Consider the following 24,658-nt stretch of genomic DNA (forward strand, 5'->3'; position numbering starts at 1 on the left):
AATAAATAATAAGAAAAGTAAGATTCCTGGTTTGCCCTTCATATTTATCATCTGGGTGCTTCAGCTCTTCAAATAAACAATTCCTAGCTCCTGTGCCAATACTGAAACATTATCTAACATGCACATGCTATCGCACAGTAAAGGAAAGAGCCTCACCCAAAGCTTGAATAAAGGAATTTTTCTTTCTTTGGAAAGAAAAGATGTGATATTGGGAAAAGTGATTCTTCTCTCTAGCCAGTGAATCCAGTGCTTGCAGTACTAACACTGCCCTTTCTCAGCTGCTTTTTGCTCTGGTTAGCTTTGTAGCATGTGAATCTATTGGCAAAACACTTGGAATTTGCATCCACACTCCTCTAGCACAGATGTATAATGTAGAAGAGAAACTTTATCCCATGAAAGTGGAAAATGTTACTAAAAAATCAAATGAGACACTGTACAGACTGGGGAAAAAAAAAAAAAGCAAAACCTGGGCAAAATTAAAAAGAAACTGCAAAAACTTTATTCTATTTCTTTGTTTTTTCGAGAAAGTTATCTCGCCTGCTAAGGTAAAAACAAAAGACAAATTGATTTTTCTAGGTTACTGTATTGTTTAAAAACAAATGATCAAAATTATTTAGAAGGAAGCTGTTAATCACAGAGTGTATAAGTTAAACAAGCCTAAAATGATCCTTAAAAAAAACATATAACATGCCTTTTGCATATGGCTTAGTCTGTATCTATAGTTTTTTTAATGACAGGGTTTAAATAAAACTGTGAATTTATCAAATATCAGCATCTTAGATGCAGTGTCTCAGATGGAAGAATTTTGTACAGTATTATTAGATGGGTACAAGTGAACAACAACTGATTTTTTTTTTCCTTTTTTTAAATGTAATTTAGCTAGTCTGGAGGTGACAATTCATAAAGCTGAAAAGGCTGAACACAGTAAAGCCTGGGAATTAGAAGTGCTTGATTGACTGCAGTATCTAACTCACATTCTTCTCACTGCAGTAAAACCCACACGTAGAAAAAGCACCAAACTCCCACGGTGGCAAGTACGGATGTGGACAGGAAAACAGACGAGAACGAGAGAAAAGCACAAAGGAAGTCTGCACAACCCACAGCTAGTCCACGTTAACGAAAAGACAGAGGCATGTTCACCCCAGCCTTGTAACACCTCAGCAAGGTACTGAGGTCCTGACGTCCAGTGGCTAAAATAGCCTCCGAAATGTGCTTCCTGCTTATTCCAAGAGCTTAACTGTGCTCATACACCCACCCGGGCAGCACATCATCCTGTGCAGACTGTATGTAGGGGATGCTTCCTGAGAAGACATCAAGTCTTGTAGCAATTGGACCAGAGCACTGATGAGCCCACAACTGATAATCGGTATAATCAGATTCATATATGAGAGTTGGATAGGATGGAGGCAAGACAGGAAGAAGGGGGTCTGCTATAAACTTAATTCTGTAGTTCTTTAACAGACTGTAGGAGTGTTGCCAGGTGTCCCACCTGGGTGTCTGAGCTGAGGACTTGCCATTACCTGGCTTCCCAATATTTATCATCACTATCATGACAACACTCTTGTAATTATTACTCCATCACAACTTACAAACTTGTGCTGCTTTTATCAGGTGAACAGACTAGACTATTTCACTTGGAAGGACCCTCAAGGATCGTCTAGTCCAATTGCCTGAACAATTCAGGGCTGATCAAAACTTAAACCATGTTGTTAAGGGCACTGTCCAAATGCCTCAAACACTGACAGGCTTTGAGCATCAACCACTTCTCTGGGAAGCCTATTTCAGGTTTTGCCCACCCTCTTGGTAAAGAAATTCTTCCAAATGTCCAGACTGAACCTTTCCTGGCACAGCTTTGAACCATTCCCACATATCCTGTCCCTGGATCCCAGGGAGACGAGCTCAGCACCTCCTCCTTCATGCCCCCTCCTCAGTTAACTGTAGAGATCAACCAGGTCGCTCCTCAGCCTCCTTTCCTCCAAACTAGACAAGCCCAGATTCCTCAGCTTCTCCTCATAAGACATACCTTCCAGTCCTGTCACCAGCTCTGTTGCCCTCCTCTAGATGCATTCAAGTACCTTCACATCCTTCTTAAATGGTAGGGCCCAGCACTGCACACAGTGCTCCGGGTGAGGCCACAGCAATGCTGAATCCAGAGGGACAATCCCCTCTCTTGAACCAGCTGGTCGTGCAGTCTGTGATGAGCCCCAGGATGGGGTTTGTCCTCTTGGTACCAGGGCACACTGCTGGCTCCTGTTGAGCTGCTGTTGACCCACATTACTCCATCCTAGATGCAGAATCCAGCTCTTTGGCATGTTAAACAATCCCATTTATCACTGCCCAATGCTCCAATCTATCCAGATCCCTCTGTAAGGCCTGCTGTCCCTCAGGAGTAAACAGCACCTCTCAGTGTGGTATCATCATCAAACATCCTAATGGTACCTTCAACTCCTGCATGCAGACTGTTGATAAATGCATTGAACAGCATTGGCCTGACAATTGAGCCCTGAGAAACACCACTGGTTGACTAGTCACCAGCCAGATGTAGCCCAAATCACTACAACCTTCTGAGCTCTGCTTTCCAGCTGCTTCTTCACCCAGCACACCACGAACCCACTCATCCCACAGCTGGACAATTTGTCCAGAAGCATGATGCAAGGGACAGTATCAAAAGCCCCCTAAAATCCAGAAAAACTACATCCACTACCTTCTCTTCATCCACTGGGTGGGTGACCTTTTCCTAGAAGGATATCAATTTAGTTAGAAAGAACTTTCCCTTTGCAAACCCCTGTTGACTGCCCCTGATGATCACATTGCTCTTTAAATGTCTTTCAGTAGTACCCAGTAACATCTTCTCCATAATCTTTCTGGGTGCTGAGGTCAGGCTCACAGGTCTGTAGCTCCCTGGGTCTTCCCTCACACCCTTTTTGTAGATCAGAATAGAATTGGCCAGCTTCCAGTCAGCAGGGACCTCCCCAGACTTCCCAGACCTTTGGCTGATGATTGAGAGGGGTCGTGCTGTAACATCCGACAGCTCTTTTGGGACTCTGGAGTGACTCCCATCAGGCCCTACGGACTTGTGAACATTTGGCTTACACAGATGGTTCCTTACAACTTTAGTATCCACAAATGGAAAGTCATTGTTCCTGCAGTCATGGTTCTCTGACTCAGTATTAACGACTGAAGCAAAAAATGCATTGAATGCCTCTGCTTTTTTTCATCCCTGTTAGTCAGGTGACCCAGTACTGGTCCAATGTTTTCTTTAGATCTCTCGCTACTCACTTCTGCCGAGATCTCCCTGAACTGTGTAGGATTTATAAAGCTAACAGAAATCAGAGAACCTGTAGACAAAGTCAAGCCATCCAGCGAGGGTAAGGACAGCAATGTGGACATGGGACATTTAAGGAATACTTGAGCTGCCCAAGCAGCATGTTCCAACTTTTTGTGGTTTTATGTATTTCTAAGCTATGCTTCCTTTCCAGGTTCAGCTCCACATGAGTCTTTTTAGAGATCATCATCAACAAAAGTTCTCAAAAACAATTTTAAATTCACTTCGTACATGGGCACAGATCCCTCAAATGCTGCACTGATTGCCAGATGCATCAAGGAGGCCTGAAAGGGTGGCAAAGAACTCTGCACAGATTTCTTGTGTGATTTCCACAGATACTTACAGCATTATTAGTAGATGTGTTTCCCCCCAATACTTTACTTACAAATACAACAACTATTCCATTATCTATACAGTATAGCACAGTTGCCATTACTCTTCCCTCTACCGACTGCAGGAGAGGTCCAAACACCTGGACAATTTATGTCCGAGACCTGCAGCAGCAAGAAAGTTTCCAAAAATAAACCAGTCATTCTTCATTGCATTTTCAGCACAGGCTGAATATACCATGCCAACTACTAAGTCTTAATTCAGAGAAATCCACCTTCTGCTTAGGAGATTATAGATAAAAGAAATTCATGAGGTCAAAGTAGAAGACACCTGGTCCATAGATGTTAACAGAATTACTCTTTTAATAGAAAGTGTCTTACAAAATTAATATCAATATTAATATCAAGGCTCTCTTAGATGGTATGTGTTTGAGCATGGGAAAACTCAACTTGTATCTCAAAAAAACAAAGTAAATTTGACACAACCTAAAGCAAACAACCTGCCTTAAAGGCCAAGAGACTCTTGGGGATGAAGAACATTAAGGGAGAAGCAGTGTGGCCAACAGTCAGGCTTCAGTGCCTAAATAAATGATTAGCAGGCAGGAGTGCCAGGCAGCTAGTGATTCCATCAAACCCACGGTGTTTTGAGCAAGCAGCACATTTACTGATGTCAGACAAACAGGCGAAGACAGCGCTGGCCTGTGGAAAGTGAGCAATCAACCCCACTTCAGTTAATGGGAGCAGAAGAGAGGACTGAGCCATGAACAACTGTTTCTAATAAGATCCACACAGAGAGGATGTGGATCTTATTAGAAATGCTCAGAGATGGTAAGTTCAAAGCAATACTATTACTCACAAGCTCTCATAAATTCCTATCAAAGGCAAAGTATTTTCCTTAAAATAGGGACCACAAATACAATATATTGGCAACATCAGCTCATATTGATAAGTCACTTGCTGGAGGTAGCTATAAATAGATATGATTTCACTTTCAAAGGGGGGGAAAAAAAAAACCCTGAGTAATTATGCTGCCACAGAAAGAAAAAGGAGCATCCAGCTGCCTACAAGCCCTGTAGCTTCTGAGGCATACCTGGAAACATTCACTTTCTGAACTAGCCAACACATTGAAGAAAAACTCTACCTCTAACTAATTTCAATAGCCATTGAGCTACTTTGTTTAAATACAATACCTGAATCACAGCTAAAATGTTGATGTTTATACCTGCAACCTTCCTGCTATCTGAGGAGTAACATTAAATTTTGTTCACAGGTCTCCCTCTAGTATTGAGGGACCTTAGAGCTGCCTTCCAGTACTTAAAGGGGGCCTATAAGAAAGATGAGGAGGGACTCTTGGTCAGGGAATGTAGTGATAGGACAAGAGATAATTTCAAACAGAAAGAAAAATTCACAGGGAAGAACTCAAAAGAAAGTCTTCAGTGTGAGGGTGATAAGATGTTGGAACAGGTCACCTAGAGGGGCTGTGGATGTCCCACCCCTGAAAGTGTTCAAGGCCAGGTTGGATGGGTCTCTGAGAAACTTGGTCTAGTTGAAGCTGTCTCTGCCCAGAGCAGAGGGTTGGACTAGATGATCTTTAAGGTTCCTTCCAACCCAAATCATTCTATGATTCCTTAATTTATAGTACTCAATGACACAAATCTTACCCTTCACATTCATGTTGAACTCCCATTTTTCTTCCCTGGATGTAGCTAAGCTGTAAAATCTCATTATTATGGGCCCATCACAAGTCTGTTCAAGCAGAGACCTGACATGAGAAATGCAGGACAATTCCTGAGGACTGGTCAATATTTAGCACTTGGCAACCAAGCCCATTGACGTAATGAGCAGTCACCTAAACGGGCAACCAAAGGGTGCAAAGGAGGATAAAGTGGTAGTGAGCAGCTTAGCTAGGGAGTACACTGCTAGTTGGTATTGGAGCAGTTGGTACTGCAGAAGAAACAACTCTGATGTGTAACACCACACTCTTCACAGATAAGACAACATTCATTATCTCAATGTACTAAATATAGCAATGAAATAATTATTTGCAGAAAACAGGTCTTGCACTATTTTATGTAATTATTGGGAGCACACAACTACATATAGGCTTTTTTTACGAGTGAAGATAATATTTATCTTCTAGAGATACAACAGATTTATATATGTAAGATAAGGTGTTCAGAAACCACAAACTCAGACCCCATGACATACTTCAAGGTCTGTCTGTTGATTAACATTCATTCTTTTGCTTTTCCAGCACCTTCATCCTGACTTTAGCTTTTGAACAGGAATAGTCTCATGAATAGATCTATGGTCATGAATGGCTTTAAGTGAATATGAAAACTGGATTAAGGTCAGGTTGAAGGAATGGGCCTTTGAGGTCTTCCCTAAAGGTCACACCTTTTAGATATTTGCAAAAAAAACTGTTAACCAGGTTTTGCTTGACAAGGTAAGCATGCATCTGGAATTAAGAAGCAAATAATGCTAAATTCACCTTTTGATTTTTACCTTCTGATTTCTAATAAATTAAACACAGCATTTTGAGATATTTTGGTCTGAGTGATCAGAAACAAACCCAGAGAGAAATCCTGAAATGTTGATTGAGATCAAGAAGGACCTAATTAAGTCTGAGAGTTAAAAAGACCTTTAAACCTATAAGAAGTTCAGGATAAAAGAAATTACACAATCTTCTATACATATTTACTTTTGCTAAAGAGCAATACCCTTTTTCCTAAACATTTTTACATCAAACCAAAAGTGAAATATCTTTATGCTTTTTTCCTGTACAAAACTAAAATTTGAGTAGTGAATACGATAAAAATTTTAGGATACAACCACTCAGAGTGTGGTATATCATATATAAAGAGAAATACACCTTTATGCTCCTTTCACAATTAAAAATCAAGTACCAATTTCCATTGTGGGTGTAGTATATAAAAAGAAGATTTCCAACAACTCAAATGAGGGAGGAATGGGTTTACAGGACTGCCATAGCAAATACCAAGTTGAAGAAAAGCAGCCTCACTGAATTGAAATAAAAACAACACAGATGAACCACAAATAAAAGACAGAAATACTGTTGAGCGTAACACCCACCACAAAATCCATCACAGGATATAAACCAGAAAGCAGTAACGCCTTTAGCATGGAACTCTTTGGAAGGGAAAGGGAGGAAGAATTTTAAAGTTGAATATGCTGCAGAAAATTCTCAGTAGGCAAATCTTATGAATGAAGATCTCCATCTGGAAACAGATAATTCTACTGAAACATGTCACCCAGTTACCATGGCAATGTGACAAAGAAAGTCAGCACTCATTAATAATGATTTCAGTGATAAATGAGCATATCAAGTTATAATATTGAAACAATTACTGGGAGAGGGAATTGTGGTTGTTCCTATGAGAAAAACTTTTGCAGCACTTCCAGACATCACTGTAAGTGCCGTTACTGCAGCTATATAGGTAATGACACTATTTCTGGCTCAGTTGAGGAAAAAAAAAAAAAAAAAACCAAACCATAAAAATAGTGTAACTCCATCAAATATATCTGCACTCACTGTGTCTTTTGGAGAAGTCTCCTGTTAAATCTCAAGTCTTAAAAAAAAATTTTAATAAAAATATAAAATGCTGATTTACGTTGCTTTCCCATTTCAGCCATCTAAGGACAAACAGATTTGGCTTTGCTGTCATCAACAGGGATGATGGGTGAGCCTCTCTTCCCTATTTTTAGTGACATATCAAGTATCAGACAGAAGATAAGTGGAACTTCAGTCACACCACCAAGAAGAAAGCTTCTAACCACACCTTCATTTTCCTGTGCTTCCTATTTTTCTTTACTATCTCTTCCCTTTCTACCAAAGGACACATCAAGATTTATCCTTTACCCATAATAAAACACATCTGTTCTCTAAAATATGAACTTTTTCCCTAACAAATTTTTCTGTACCAAACTTATTTCTACAAGGTGCAGAAAATACTTCTACTGCTGTAATCACGAGGAACGCCATGGATCAAAGATTCACGTGCTCTCCTGTCTCCAAGTCTTGAAAGCTAAACACTATATTTAGATAAAAGACTGAACTGCTCTTTCTAAAAATACTTGTTAAAAGTCATAAGATATTTTGATGCAATTTAGCTGAAACATAACAGCAGGTAAGCCACTCAGATGCAAAACACAAAACACGCAAAACATCATCTACAGTGCCATGGCAAAGGAGGAATACTCTGAGGTCCACAGCTACACTGGTAGGACACAACCAGATCTGGGCTTAGCTTTAGAAAGAGCCAGGCTAGACATCAGGAAAAATCATTAACTGCAAGGACAGCCAAGGAGTAGAATAAGACTGGGTGGCTGCAGTCTCCATCATAACAGGTCTTTAAAGAGTCATCAGGCTTGTGTACCAGAGGTTAAAGTCCATCCTGGTTTGGAGCACAAGTGGGATAAGATGGGCTACTCAGATTACTCCAGCTCTGTTACAGTATGTGGGTATCAGCTGCCTGGACACGAGCAGAAGGTATGTCAAAGATCAAAAAGAAAAAGTCAACAGAGAAAAAAGTTGCAAAAATTCTGTAAACTAATATTTCTTGAGTAAATACTAGGTAATGGAGGATATATCTCAGTTATATTCTTAGCTCCAGCCTCAAGTACTGATGGAAAGCAGAATCTACATGGTTCTTTTGATTCTACATGGTTGTTTTAATTCTGACTTAATTGCTGAGATTTGCAGCTGTGGGGATGGGTTCCCAATCCACTGGGATGTGGGAGAAATGTCATCAGAGATCAACCAGCACTGGGTGAGCAGCCCATTGGTTTCCTCTGTCATCAACCTCAACCCTCAACACTGTCAGCTCATGGGCAGTTCTAGATCCTAGTGATCATGTTGGTTTTTCCTCATATAAACTAAATAGGAAAAAAAAAAAAAAACAAACAACCCAGCTTAGGAAATAAGCCAACCCATTCTTCTCAAAGGACTGTCTGAAAATGCTCACTCAGATTTCCCAAATGAAGTCACCTTACCTTGATCCAATCCAAACCACAGCCAGTGCTGGAAGCTGAGGCAGTGGACACCACCAGATATTAAACAGAGAACAGGTGCACAAAGCACACATCAATTCTGCCAAATAAATAATTTGGCAGGAAAGCCATTTAAAAATCTGAATATATTACACAGATCATAGCACATCCAGAAAGACCACCCTCAAGTATTTTTATTTCTTCCTATTCAATCCTAACATGTGCCCATGGAATGCTAACTACTGCTTCTGCACAAGGTAGATGGGACTGCTAGGGTTGGGTTTTTTGAGGAAAAAAGGAGACCGAGACATTCACTACAATAAAATGCAGACCCTGTGTGCAGGACTTCTGCAGTACTGGAGGGACACTTGCCCTAAAGCTAGGCAAGATAGAGGTAGCTCTTTTCTAAGCTATAAACAGTTCCTACTGCAGTCCCATGTCACATGTAGCGTTTTATGAAACATTAACTCCCTCCAGGGTTATGCCTCCTTGAAGAATTTTAGCAAATTCCCTTCTATTTTATCAGACCACTCCCTCCCAGGCCCAAATCATGACGGCTTTCAACAGCCTCCCCCTCAGGCCGACAGGTTTGACAGGAGTGCAGCTCCATTAACTTTAATGGACATCATCTTGATCTGTGCTCCTGTGGAAGCAGAAAAACTCATATTGCCATATTAACTCATCCTTCATGAATGCTGTCAGAAGTTCGGAGTGCTGCAAACCGCTTGCAGCTCTCGATCCTTTGGGCGTCTCTGCCACGAAGGCCCAGCCTGACTTCTGCCTGGGGGAGAAGGTGCTGCTCATCGAGTGCCTCACTTTAGGTACCTTGGGTTTTCTCATTTCTTTTCCCCTTGATCTAATAAAGTGGCAGATGATTACAAAGCCATAATTTAGCTCCCTTGTTTCTATAAGTTTAATTTTCAAACATGAAAATTAAATACCTGACTTGCAAAGACACACTGCTGTATGCAGGAGATGTGCAGCTGAATCAAAAAGGTCACTATTTTGTTCCTTTTACTACTTGGTTTCCTTCGTGGCCAGAAAGTTCCCAAGGCTGCTCTACATTTGGACAGTCCTGCTCAGACTTCCTCCATTCTCCTTAGGGTTAAATCTCTCTATGTGAAGAGAAGTATGAGAAGATGCATGAACAAGTGGAAAACATCCAGCACACAAAATCACTTGAAAAACACTTCTTTGGAACACAAGGGGGCTCACAGATTTGCCTACATGTGGTAGGGGGAAAATCAGAAATGTCAAACCCTCCCTGGATTCCACGAAGGAAGGCAACACTCTGCTGCTGCTCTGCTCCATCACAGTTTTCTGACAAGAAGGTCAGGGACCCTCTGGCCACCTCCACCAATGAATCCCTCCAGCCAGGTACACATTGCCAGCAGCTGGCTCAAACATGGGAAAACGTACCAAAAACTCAGAAGCCATTTCATTACCTCAGAAAAAGACTTAAAAATACAACATCAACAGCCTAAAATACAGTTACCACTGAACAAACAATCTCTGCCTTGCTTGTAGTCTCTTAATCATAGAATTGTTTTGGCTGGAAGAGACCTTTAAGATCATCAATCCAACCATTAACCCAGCACTGCCAGGGCACCACTAAACCATGTCCCTCAGCACCACATCTACATGGCTTTTCGATCCCCCCCAGGGATGGGGACTCCACCACTGCCCTGGGCAGGCTGGTCCAGGTCTTGACAACCCTTTGGGGAAGACATTTTTTCCTAAGGTCCAACCTAAACCTCCCCTGGTGTAACTTGAAGCTGTTTCCTCTTGTCCTATCACTTGTTATCTGGGAGAAGAGACAGACCTTAACCTCACTCCAACCTCCTTTCAGGCAGTTGTACAGGGTGAGAAGGTCTACCCTGAGCCTCTTTTTCTGCAGGCTAAACAACTGCAGCTCCCTCAGCTGCTCCTCACAAGACTTGTGCTTTAGGCTCTAAAGGATACAACCTCCATATCTTCCAGACATGCATACATATTTAAGATCTGAGGAAACTCAATGCATAAGATGGTATTGAAAAAATAGCCATGTCATAGTATAATTAAGGATTTTTGTGCACTTGCCTGTAATTAAGCCAAAAATCAGTGCTGGTGCTGTGTTCTCATAACTATCTTTCAGCTATGCAGATTTTTGCTTGCTGAAACTCTGTAACATATATATATATACACAGACACCCTTTGTTTTTTAATTTTTTTTTTAATTTAATTAACACATAACTTTGAGCCAGATGCCAGGTTGTTCAAAGGAAACCATTTCTCAGGTGGGGGAGATTACAGCCATGGTGCTTGGCAGGAAGGATACTCAGTAAATGCAATTATCCAGCCCACTAAAAAGATCAAATTGAGAAATGAAAGCAGAAGAGGAAACAAGCAGCAGAGAGATCAATTAAAGGAAGAGACAGGAGGAAAACCTTGAAAATATTGTTGTTTGCCTGAAGCCACCAGGTAGGCTTTTGGATCGAGGTTGCAGTGTTCTGCCCCACAGCCTCACACCACAACAGGGGATCAACACAGGGCCAGCCCTGCAAGGAGAAGCAAGTTCAACATTTCCAATCACTTGCTATATTTAAACACCACAAACTTATTCTGAAACAAAATTGTGTGACACTGCCCTGAAGAAGACACTTTTTGATACTCAGAAACTGCAAAACCAAAGCTTGAAGAATTGGCTTCATGGCCATAAATCTCTTTGTTGTGGAAGGAAGAAATGAGAGAAAAGGCTGGGGAGCAAACTTGAAAATGTAACAAATAGCAACACAGGAGAGGCTAAAACTTCTGTGATCCAACTAGGTGTTGAAAACCTCGCCAGCTTGTAGGCAGGGATGGCAAGACCTTCTTGGCTGCAGAGGAGAGGTGGGTGCTTTCCCCTTGCCTCTCCATGCCACATACTGGAAACTTATCTTTATGCCAACCCAAAAGTTGTCACCTCAGCCACCCTAGACACCACAGTGCAGCCAGGTCAGGAAAGCTAATTCAACTCTATTGCTCCTTTTTGAAATTCTCCCTTAGAAAGTGAAAAAAAAAACCCAACCCACCAGCCACTAAATGTTTAATTCTTTTCAGTTTTCAATACTGTTAATGAAACTCTCAGTCTCTCCTGACTTCTCCCCAGCCAGGAGCCCTCTATGTACTCCAACACAAAAAGTTCATCATTTTAGCATAGCATCTGTCAGAGACTACCCAGATTCCAGAAAAAATGCTCGACCATTACAACAAGCATCCCTTGTACAGCAACAGAGATCCTGCTCCTTCCAGCCATGCTAACATATTGATCAATTGCTTCAGACCCCAAAACCCTCTCCTGAAATGAGCCACCCAAGAGTTCCCTGGAAAATAAGAGTCATTACTGCTCCACATCCCCACAATTACACATTTCCTATTACAGCAACTCTTCAGTTTCCTTGTCAATAAAAAAGCTGATTCCTCTTTACTTAACAAGTAATGCTAGTCTCAATCAGTCAACTATTAAATGAGATTGTTGCCCCGCAACACATGGCTTGAAATGGATTTTCACAGCCTTTCTAGCACAGTATATTTCCTCTATATTTTCTATCAAATTTTCACTGCTCACGTACCTCAAAGAACATTTGTAAATCCACAGCTATTTCATTTCTATTAATTGCACTATGAAAGGGACAGGAGAATTATCCAGGACTAATAATGCACTGGAGATTCATGATGAGCACAAATGTCTCCTCATTGCTACTCTTTCTGTGAACCAGGAGAGGAGGGTGTGGAACTAATGAAAACTTGATTTATAAAACACAGCACACATTTCCAGATGCAAAAGATACAAAAGTTAATTACATTACTTTACTTACAGCCCACCCGAGGAGCTACAAAATTAACCTATTGGAAAGATTAATTTTTTACTCTGGTTACAACGTTAAGAGTTAATTTGTTATCTCTGAAAGATGCCTACTTCCCCCAGCAGCATCTATGTTGCAAAAACTTTATCTAAATCCCTGAAAGCAAATACCTACCACCCACAGGGTGCCAAGGGAGACTTGTATCATTCCAGCAATCAACAGTAAGGATGGGAACACCCTAAGAAACTCCCAGGATCAGAGTGACACTGGGCAGCGACCAGCTGCCTGGTTCAAAGCCCCATTCAGTCACAGGAGATGTCTGGTTTAACATCTCCACCTCTCCATACATGCAAGCTGCAAATTAACTCCTCGCTCTCTGCAACACGTGGCTGGTGCTTTTCCACGCTGTCTTTACCACTAATGATCTCCTCCCTTGTCCCTGCTGCCATGAGGAACATAACCTGTTTATGAGACTAGAAGTACTTGTCCATGTTCATTGCCTGCTGTCTTGCAGCCACATCAAAGCAATCCGTGCAAATAATACATGAACATGCACATTTAGGATATGCTGGAAGTGCAAAGATTACTGCCTAGAAAAGGAATATAATTTTTTTAAAAAAACAGTGATTTTCCATGCCTCCTCCTCTTCTCTCTGGGCAGTATTTTTTAAAAGGAAGCAAAATATCAATGTGTGAGAAAAGAACGCTTCACACAATAGAGAAAAAAAAAAGTTCATACTAAGAAATGTGTGCTTAGAGCACTTATATTAGACAAGGAATTTCAGCCTAAAATATCTCAAGATGCACACAAGTTCCTACATTTCGAAATTTGATATATACTTGATGACAAAATACAGGGGATAAAATGTATGCAATTTTAATAAATGCAAATCATTAACACAATTTAGGAGACTTCCATGAAAAAAAAAACCACCAACCTACATGCCCTTTTTTCCCTTTGAATAGACCAAGATCATTCCCCAAACCATAAACCCTGAAACAAAGGCGACTTCATGCTATTTCCCAGCAAGGGGAAACACGAAGTGTTCCACGCCCGTCGCCTGAGCAGCCCCTTGCAGCACCCCCATTACAAGAGCAGAAAGGAAACACATCATTTAATAGCACCCTAAGCCTGATCCTTTTTGCCAGAGCCCTCCCCATACAGATAAGAAGAAAAGGCATGTAGCAGGGCATGATTACTCCCAATCAGCAGAAGACAGGCTTTGTTTTTTATAAGCCCATGAGGCAGCAACTTTATGATTTCCAGGTTTCTCCCTATGTTTTTTGTTATGCAAGCTCAAACAGAGCATTGCCAGTCTTGTCCTTGGCTGAGGATGACATGTGACCACTGAGTTATAGGATTTATTTAAAACACCCACAATGTCTCAGTGTTTTGATGAAGTACCTAACAGTAAAACAACTTCAACATTAGCAAACAGATGTTTCAGTGTAGTCCAAGCACAGGACAGCAAAGCATTTTGGCAGCTTTTTAGAAACCAAAGTTGCAAAGCAGCTAACCTGGAAAGCAATCTTTGGCTGCGTACACAAGGGTGCACAAATACTTACTGGCCAGGTGTCTTTTCTTTATATTTAATATGTATGTTACCAGTATGTATGCCCACTATAACATTACAGCCTTATGTCGCTGAAATGAATAAGCATGCACGCAACTTCACAGGGTTAACCTGGGGAACTGCAGAATTACCCCTCAGACTGAGGATTTCCTCAGTCTTTGGAAGTTTTGCTTATCATTTTGTTTGTTTGGGTTTTTTTTGTTTTGTGGCCAAATAATACACTTGGAAAACAACAAAAGTCACACTGCACCTACAGGTAGGCAATGAACGCACAGGATTGTGTCTTTAAAAGACCAAGTTAAAAAACCAAAAGTTTGTTTGTACCATAAAATAAACGGATTTCCTCCAGCATCAAGGCTGCCAGAAAATACATCCTGGCTTCTTTCTAGCCAATACCAAGGGCGGATGCACAGCCCTATTTATAGCACCCCAACGCACGCCCCATGCGCCTCGTTTGGTTCAACTCGGACTACACTCCTCATGGAGCTAAGCAGCTTGTGGGGAGAGTCATTCCCCAAAATAAAACTATGTTAACTCTTTCCACATATCAACTGCGTGCACAAATCCAGGGGTGCCCTCGGAGTCCCCCCATCCCCTGATCCATCTCCTTTCAGTGCTGTGATACCAACTGCAGACTGTAAAAGGTGAAATATTCCATTAAACTTAGAAGCAGGGAAGTTATGACCTGCCTGTGATTAATTTTTTCCCCTAAAATGGGGATAGCTGTTTCTCCACAGTTTCCCCACAGAGAGATAGTTGGTTCACCTTCTCTCCCTATAGCATAAATCCTCTCTCAAGGTGCTGAGCCTGACTGCGTGTGGATCATGCCAAAGCCAGCAGACTCCAGGCTGGAAACCCAGGCACCGCCGTAAAGCAGATAAACAGCTGCACCAGAGAAGTGCTGTATAAATACACTAAGTAGACAGACTTTGTAGAATAATTCCCTCATCTAATATCATGACAAAGGACTGTAAACATTGCATGACATTAACCACCAGAAGACAACTTTAGATTCTGAAATCTATCTAGTTAATTTATGGACATCTGTTCTTCTTTAAGTCCAATACTCTTTCAGGTGTCAAGCAATTTCAAATTCATTCCTACACAAGAGAAAAAATTTACAAAATTATGGTTTCACAAAAAATAAAGAGCCATTTCCTCTTTCTTCAGTTTTCCAATGCAAAATTATCCACACACATTTTCAACTATTGCAAAGCCAAGTTCATAGACGCATAGAATGATTTGGGATAGAAGGGACTTTAAAGCTCATCCAGTCCAACACTGACCCCCCCCCCCAAAGTGAGCAGGAACATCTGCAACTAGAGCAGGTTGCTCAGAGCCCCGTCCAACCTCTGCAATTGTCCAAACCTGGAATGTTTCCAGGGATGGGGCATCTACTACCTCTCTTGGCAACCTGGGCCAGGGTCTCAGTGTAAAACATTTCTTCCTTCTATCTAGTCTGAGTCTCCCCTCTTTTAGTTGAAAATCATCACCCTTTGTTTAAAAAGACTGTTCCCATCTTTCTTATAGGCCTGTTTAAGTACTGAAAGGTCACAATAAGGTCTCCCTGGAGCCTTCTCTTCTCCAGGCTGAACAACCCCAACTCTCTCAGCCTGGCCTCACACCAGATGGGTTCCAGCCCCCAGATAATTTTTGTGGCTTCCTCTGGCCCTGCTCCAACAGGTCCCTGGCTCTCCTGTGCTGAGGACTCCAGAGCTGGAGCCAGACCTGCAGCTGCTCCGGAGTCCCACCAGAGCAGAGGGGCAGACTCACTTCCTTGGCTTGCTGGTCACACTGCTTTGGATACAGCCCAAGTTGCCACTGGCTTCTGGGCTGCAAGTGCATGCTGCTGGCTCACATGCAGCTTTTCAACCAACAAGTTAAATGCTGAAGTTGAATGTTTGACGTCAAACTATACATTAAAAGGGCTGCAAAGAAGAAGGGCACTTTGCATCTTCTGGCTAGATATCAAGCACAGTTGAAGTTACAAGGATTATTTTTTAAGCTAAGAGCCACACTCTGCTACATCAGCTCAGTTATCTGACACAATCTCAAAAAGCAGGAAAAAAAATTATTTTGTTAAATTTAGTCACTTTTTCCCTGCTTACAGGTAGGAAAACCTCAGCAACATTTATATGCCAAAGATGTGCTATCCATTTGGGCAAGTAATCTCATTCAGAGTCTGATTGTTTTCAAAGGAAAGAGCTGAAATAACAGAAGACTGAACTCCAAATACACACCGTTTTTCCTTATTGCTTGTTTTTTGCTTCCTGCCAGGAGTGGTCATGACTAAGCACAGGAAGGCTTGATCTGGCAAGTCAGCCACTAGATTGGACTGTGATGGAGCTGAGGGCGTAGCAATGCAAAACCTGGGTGAGAACACTCCTCCAGCATGTAAAGAGAAGCTGTTTGTTTCTGTGCTTCTGCTCGGTGAATCTGCTCCCTTGCAGAGGCTTGCTCACCAGTGGTGGATGTGATCAGCTTCTGAGACCAGTATTTTCTTCTCCTTTCTTTGTATTTTGACTTAAAATGAGCAAAAAGCTTCTTCAGCCATGAGGTCAATGGCATGAAAGAGGCTGCAACTGCCGCATGAGATATGGAGAAAGTGAGGGGGAAGTATGATATGTCTTTACCAACACTCAGGCAATCACTGGCCCAGTCCAAATAGACTCTGGAGTGCTATCAAAATAGAATTTATTCATCATGAAAGATATAGCATTGCAGGGTGGGGACAAGCTCTTTAACTCTCCCTGAATGAGAACCCCACCACTATTACTAGTGATGGGTTCCACAGGGATCACTGTGCCTTACCGAGGAACATCTTCAGCCACTGTTGCTCTACTGACCTGAAATCATTCACAACTAGGCAATTTTCCAACAACCAGGTATTTAAGAAGCTACTCTACCATGATTTTTGAACTAGTTTTCTCCACTGCTGGATCACTGAAACTAGATGCTGAAAATTAATTTTGTTAGAAGTGTCAAGCTATCTTCCTGGAGCCTACAGGAACCTTTCCACCGACTCGGTTCTAATCCCTAAAGACCACCAGACCAGCATTTCTCCACTTGCAAGTTAAAACAGAAGTAGGAGAAGGGAGAGCTAGTTCAATCACAATCATTACGTAAAGCTCACAATTAATAAAGAGATGCTGTCAGAGCCCCGAGGGCCCTAAGAGGCCGTGACCAGCCTCACAAAACCCTTACTTGTACCCTCTGCCCATGGGTCCAGGAACTCTGTTTCAGCTGAGGCCTGAACCTTCAGTCCTTGGCAGAGCAGGTCTGCCTGTCTCTAAGCCTGCCTCTGCTCCACTCTCCCGGTGGGACCTCAGCCCATGGTGCAGCTATCTTCTCTCCAGAACAAAGGTGCCAGGCAAGCCTTAGCCTGACCCCGTCCCTGTCTCCAGCCTGGCCTCCGGCTGCTCCTCACTGCACTCCCTGGATGGACTCTGGCCCTGGTTCACTGCCATGCCTGGGACTGCTGACAGACCCTGCCACCAGCACGCACCCATGGCCCGTGTTCAGGCCCGTGGGGCTGCACCCCAACAGTGGGGGCACTGCAGGTGTTGGGGTCACCCTCAGCTCCCAGCTCATTCCCCTCATGAGGCAAACCTGTTCCTGCTCTTGAAGAGATGCTGGCCTGTTACAGCTTCTACAAAAGGCTCTTTTTATATTCTTTATTTATCTCCCTGTATTTTTACTTGCTGGAGTAGGATGAAGAGCTTGTTTTACCCAGAACAGCTTCTTCCTTGTACTGCAAAAGCAGCAACTGTTCCAAAAGTGCTACGAAGAGAAGATACATTTATTCACAAAAGGTGAAAATACAGAATTTTAATTCATGTGGAAAACACCTTCTTTGCACACATTGATCATGAATACATGACTAGACAAAACCTGAGGGTGGGGTTTGGTTTTGTTTGGATTTTTTTTTTATTAGTTAAAACCTGTTGCTTCCTTATAGGAATAGAATAGTAAATTATTGACTTTCCACAGGTGTTCTCAGAGTTACGCAAATACTTCTTTAACCTAGATAGCAAATGCTATTTTATTACATTTTCCACATGAAAATAAAACCAAAGTGTTTTCTGGTTCTATTTTTCTCTCTCACTTCCTGAAGCATGTATCTAGGACTGACCTGTATGTACTTAGAGAAGAAGCAGGCTATCACCAAATTGGGTTGGAACAGAGCGGATCAAAACAAAGATGATGTTAAAATAAAGAAATATCATTACAACGGAATAAAAGAAGTGAGGAAAAAGAGAGTCCAGTATAATTCTGAAAGATGCTCATACACTTCAACCCTATGCTGGAATGCACTCCTCTGTGTTTAAGTTTTCAAGTACTGAAGCAAAATCTACTTTATAACATGAGCTGCTGAAATCATGAATGTGAAAATTACCCTTTCAGAAGAATTAGAATTTCAGCAATGAAAAACCCCTCTTTTGAAACTCACTGCCATATTCAAAGTTTTGCAGCCTGAGAACAGGATTTCACAGTACCCACGTGTCACTCACTTCCATGGAGCTCAGATAAAGCAGCACATGGAACAAGTGCCTTTGGTCGTACCAGAGATGTTTGTGTTTGAAAATGTCTTTTAAAAAGCTTATTGTCTCAAAATATCCAGTAAGGTATTAGGACACTGCATGGTGCTGGCCCCCTTATGCATAACCACCATTGGCCTTAAAACGAGCAAGGTCTGACATTGCAGAAGCATATCAGGGCAGCCAAGTGAGCTGGAGCAATTAGTATCTGAGCAGCTGACCAACAGGGTCAATAAAATGAACACTGCCAGGCAGAGTGAGCCGTGAGTTTGTGTGAAGCCTAGTGCTGCAAGACCTTCTGACCATGGCATCTATTGATGCCAACCTGACAGATCACATTCCTTAAGCTCTTTCCTCTTTCCAGACAGTTCCAGTTCAGTGAGGATGGCCACGCTGAAAGATAGTGTGGCCAGAAAAAGCAACTCATTCGCAGCTTCAGCATTTGTTTATGATGGTTGAAGAAAGGTAGAGGTAACACAAGGTAACAGTTATGCACTGAAAACACTTCTAATATATTATCCTCCCTTTATAATTTATCTAAAAACTCCCCAACTTCATATCTTCAGAAGGCTAGAAGATCTGCAGAATTTTGTGCACAAGAACAAGGCAGTTTTAGGAAGTTGATCTGATATTAATTATGAATGTATGAACAGTTTGTCAGGCTCAGAGACATTTAAAGTGTTCTAGGCAACAATCTGACCCTGAAGCTTTGACTAAGATGATACTTCTAGGCCTGCCAACCAAGGAAAAAGCCTTCAAAACTGAGTAATCCCTAAAAAGGTCTGGGTGCAATATTTTTAGAGAAGATAATGTATATTCAGGAAAGGTAAGTCCCCAACCCCCTTTGCTACTCTCTTCCTGTATACAGCTGGCATGTTGTTAAAGTTTCAGTTACTTTAGTATCTCTTGGCACTTAATCCAAATGCACACAAGTCAGAGCTCTGCTGTCCTGGGCAGAGGACTGAGATACCCACGGGGATGAGGAAGGAAATAGCTGACCGTCACAAGGCAGGGGTTAGCAGAAGTGAGACAAACCCATAAAACATCTAGGAAGAAAAAACTAACATGAGAAAACTCATTATAAAGATTTGGGTTTTGAATTGTAGCATTGGTGAAACAAGAAGCCAGATCAAGCTACCTCCTTCCAGATCAGTTACGGGCCCTGCAGAGCAGCGTGCTGGTTTCGGGTGGCTAAGCTGAGCTCCTCGATGGTGACAGAAGGGGGGAGTCCTCCCTGTGAGATGGGCTGTTGCTCTCCTGACACTGCAGACTGACTGCCACCATACAGGATGGGTCAATACTTGACTCTAACTTCCCTGCTTGGCTTTTGAACCACGGCATTTTCAAAAGATTTGGGAAGAAATATTAACACAGGAGAGAACTGTTGAGAAACACAAGAGAGGAAGAGCAGAGCAGAGAGAAGGGCGTGAACAGCTGCAAGTGATCTGACATTAGGTCCCTCACACCTCTTCTCCATGCTGTCCCTCTCTGAAACAAGGGTCTCTCCTGCAAACCAGGAAAGTTGTAAAGATGCTTCAGAAGCTGTAATGTAGTCAAATACTATGTGCATTCATCATTTTTTCAATCTCATTACGATACCTCAATGCTCAAGATTTCATTTTCTTGCACTCTCCCAGCTGTCCTCAGATAAGTCTGTTTATAAACTACTGTGCTTTGTGTTCAGCTTTATTTAGATTGGTTTACCAATTGGAGCTGCTGCTTGTAACAGAAATCCTACCTGGAAATTGCAGCACAGATATTCTCAATTTGCCAGAAGATTCTCACCTTCCATGTTTACTCTCACTTTTGCAAAGCACACAGGGCTTTATATGAAGATCTGGATTAGCTTCTCAGATTAATAAACACATTTTAAAACCTTTCTTCCCCACAAGAAATTACCAGTTATTTTCTTACACAAGGAATTATGACAATGATGTCCTCCCCAGATGAACACCCCAAGATTTTTTTAAAAAGGCACAAATAAAATGAATCTACAAGAGATGTTACATTATTAAAACTTATGCTGGAATCAACAATGCTTATGGCTCTATCATAGCATCTTGTTTTTCATTGGTATTTACATTATTATAGTTCTTATGTATTGCCCTGGAAATCAGCTTTGAAGACGAATGATGAATAAATGAAGATTTATTATTCCTATCCTTATTAGAGGGATTCTAAAGTTATTAGAGACCAACAAGACATAATAATCATATTATATTCAATCTTCTCTAGAACATCTCCTTTAACAGGCCTGCTAACTCAATTTTTTAAATATATATTACAGCAAAATGCAGTATGCCTGCTACAGTTTGGGATAAGATGGAAATCTTTATGTTTTGTTTTCAGTTAATTGGAATTTTTTCTTATAGAACTCATAGGTTTCATTGGTGGGTTTCTCAGTTTTAAACACTGGAATTTCAAATTTACAGTAAACACGTGGCTCAATGTGTCTGCTCCATTGGAAAAAAAAAAAAAAAATTTAAATCTGGGGAGGAAACAAGGTGCTGGAGCACAATCCACAATCTTAACCTGCAGTGACTTGTAAAAGTATAAAAATTAAAAACACCCACCTAAACCAAAAACTTCACAGAAGTGATGATCTCTCCAACAGTCAATAGACTTGACTTCAACCAACCCCACCAGGGCAAGAAGGAAAAAAGCATCTAGAGGCTCTGAGGAAGAGCAGAAGCAGAACTGCACCACTCTGAGCAGTTCAGAAAATAGTCTCTGGGTTCAAAGTGACATCTACAGCCAACCAAAACCTACTGATTAGAAAAACAAAAAACCAAAAAAAAAAAAAAACCCAAAACAAAACCAACCCAAACACTGTATACCTGGAAATTGTATCCTTTTCTTCTAAAGAAGGATGAAGAAATCCCAAGACAAACATTACAACCCCAAAAGAAAGCTCTGGAAAACAATAGTGGTCTTCTAGACAGGCCACCTTCTGAGGACTTGGAGGGAAGGCTGCAAAACAAGTGTAAGGCTTGTGGCATGCAAGTGGAGTGACAACAAAAAGCCAAAGATGCCACCACAGCAATGCTCCTAACTCCTGAATGGCTTCTTAGCAAAGGAAACCAAGGACAGCTATGCAATAATGATGCTGTTCTGACAACTTCTGTAATGTGAACAGAGATTTGTTATCCAAGACACAAAGGGCAAAGAGCTGTCCAGGAATTATTGTCCTTTCCATCCTTCCTCTACTCATGAAGTCCTGTATCATGAGCTTACCCCAAATGAGAAGCTTGGAGACACCACCATTTCCATAGCTCTGAGACCACCTCAGTGTTTTCCTGAGTTCAGACAACTAAGGATCTTTCCCTGCCTCCACTACATGTGTAGCAGACCCCTTTCACAGCAAAAGTCCATGTTTAACTATAATACTGGTCTGCTCTCCTCCTCCCAGCAAACACTATCATTATAGTTACAGGTCTTTTCCATCAGTTCCAAGAGGCAATCTTATAACCCCAGGCTATGACTAACCCCCTTCTTATCTGTCCTTTGAAACTTCCACCATTATTCAACCTGGACAGCAGAGATGGTATTGAGTAGCCACAGGGTCTATTTTTTTTCCCAGGGAGTCCACATCCCTGGAAGAATTTAAAAAGATGTGGTGCTGAGGGACATGGTTTAGTGGTGACCTGCCAGTGCTGGGTTAGACTTGATGATTTTAAAGGTCTTTTCCAATCCAAATGATTCGATGATTCTGTATCACCACAGAGAGTTCTTACTGCCTAGCTGGAAAACAAGTGCAATGGTATCAAACACCATCTAGCTCACACCTCGGGAGTTTCACTTGCTACTAGTGGAGCTGCGATTATAGCAGTGGGAAAGCTCCTAAAGACACAGCTCACACAAAAACTGAGTGAAGAACTGTCTTGTTACCAGTGCACTTATTCCTGGAAACAAATGGTATGTGGGGAAGCGAAGGGTTTCAGCTACGTGGCTGACGGTCACAACCACACATCACAAAAACCCCTAAGTGGCAAAAATCACCAGCAGCCTAAGGCACAGGTAAGAGCAAAACTGGCTAGAACCATATGAAAGTATTTTCATTCCTCATTCAAAATGATCTACTTAATGCCAAAGCAAATGGAAAGTACAATACTTACTACTGACTCTTTCTGCCTGCAACTTGTCTGGGGACGATGTTCAAGGAAGAAAGAAGAGTATCTTGTTCATCTCAGGTGCTCAGCAAACAGTGAGGGGCAATGAACTGTAAGCCACGTCTTTTGGATCATGCCAACTGCCCAGGGAAGGCAGCACCAGCACTGAGGTATTTTCCTTTAATTCTGTCATTGCTGTTCCAATTCCTTCAGGGTTTCCTCCACTCGTGAGACATCTGAGGCAATCTGCACTACTACAACTATGAAGCTCATACCTGCTACTTCTGTACAAGCACTTTGTGTCAGGTTAGTCCCCAGATGCAAACATTACAAGTCTTCATCATCTATGAACATCACAATATATGCATGCTAATATTCTCATGATGTTATTGATGCTATTGCTACATCAGCGACCTTCCAACCCCACTTCTGGTCTCCGTTTCTTACTTTGCTGCCTCCTTCCCCAAAACCACTTCTCTTACAAACTGTCTGTAATTCCCTTTCTGTTACCTTCCTGTTCCTCGTGTACCATGCAATTTCCCTGCCACTCTGTGTAGTCATTCTGCAGATAATTTTCAATCTCTACAGGCTACAGAGTCATTCTGCTCTTGGCCACTGGCTGAATGAGACACTTCTGTCCCTTTCCAGAAAGGAGGAAGGAAACATTGGAACAGAATACCCAGGGAAGTTGTGGGTGTTCCATCACTGGGAGTGTTCAAGGTCAGGCTGGAAGGGGCTTTCAGCAACCAGGTCTAGTGAGATGTGTGCCTGCTTATGGCAGGGAGGTGGGAACTAGATGATCTTGAAGGTCCCTTCCAACCCAAACCGTCCTGTGATTCTATGATTCAACAGTTCTCGGCACCTGGAACTGAGCAGGCAATCTACATGATCTAAGTACTGACAGTGCTTAACCTTTGCTGACTCTGTGGATCCTCCTGTATCTGAGAACTTATTCTGCCAAGATCTGTCATCCCAGCAGAGATCCTCTGTTCAGATCTAGCACAACTACACTCTCCTTGCAGGCAGATGGTGATGACAGCCCTCTGATACAGCACCAGCTTCCTCCTCGACAACGTAAGGAATAACTGCAGAATGTTACACGGAATTAATTTGGGACCAACAACACGAAAATTGATAATAGAAAACTAAGTGGACAGAATACTCTGATCTTTCGGATGTAACTCCTAACAACCAATGGAATTTCCACTACTATTTCCAGTATGGAAGAAGGGGGCAGTAGTCCCCCTTCATAGGAGTCTTTCAGGGTCCTACAAAGAGCTCTAGGTATTTGACAAGTCCAGAAGGCTGCTAAGTAGGACAATAAATGTGATGTTAAGTTGTATTTTTCTTGCCTCTCTATTTTATATTGAAAAATTGTGTTCAGGAACTATGCATGGCACCGGGCATGTGAAGCATTCAACTTCCTGCTTATGGGTATCTAAGCATCCTATAGGTCCCAAAAAGGCAGCAATAGAGCCAGGAACACTCCAGCTCACCTCTCTCACATGTCCAATTCTTGACCTGGAGGCTGTCCTACAGCAGCAAAGGTCAGAAAAGGAAAAACATGATTCCTGTGCTCATTTTGGTTACCATTCAAGAAACTGTTTAAATCACAGACTCCAACTCTTCGCTAAAATAAGACCAGTCATTGAACTGGATCCTTAGCAATTAGAAACTGCGCACACCTACACTAAAATACATGCCAGAAAATGGTTACAGCAGGCAGTATTGATAGGCTTCTGTAAAACACTGAATGACTAACAGCCCTCAAACAGATCCCAGAATAGCTGAATAACACTGCTGACACCAGTCCAGCTCAGTAAGATGGGAGCCCTTTAAAATCCCTTTGGTCTTCTTGATCCTCTGTCTCCAGATGTTACCTTAAGTTTCTTGACATTACAGTTACGATCTTGGGCCCATAGGATGCAATTAAACAAACAACAAAAGCTG

The 24,658-nt window shown here is 41.9% G+C and overlaps 1 protein-coding gene across 1 annotated transcript in view; it reads right to left on the reverse strand.

Moving 5' to 3' along the window:
* Positions 1-18,055, reverse strand: part of LOC103779164 (chromosome unknown open reading frame, human C1orf21) — a 75,930-nt gene extending 57,875 nt beyond the window's left edge. The window contains exons 1-2 of the mRNA XM_008946784.1: positions 18,050-18,055; positions 14,687-14,689 (exon numbers count right to left, since the gene is read on the reverse strand). The gene's annotated coding sequence lies outside the window, so the exon portion shown is untranslated. The remainder of the gene's footprint in view (positions 1-14,686; positions 14,690-18,049) is intronic.
* Positions 18,056-24,658: the final 6,603 nt, after the last annotated feature.

The sequence above is a fragment of the Merops nubicus genome, unplaced genomic scaffold, assembly GCF_000691845.1.
Source record: "Merops nubicus isolate BGI_N331 unplaced genomic scaffold, ASM69184v1 scaffold3789, whole genome shotgun sequence".
Lineage (NCBI taxonomy): Eukaryota > Metazoa > Chordata > Aves > Coraciiformes > Meropidae > Merops > Merops nubicus.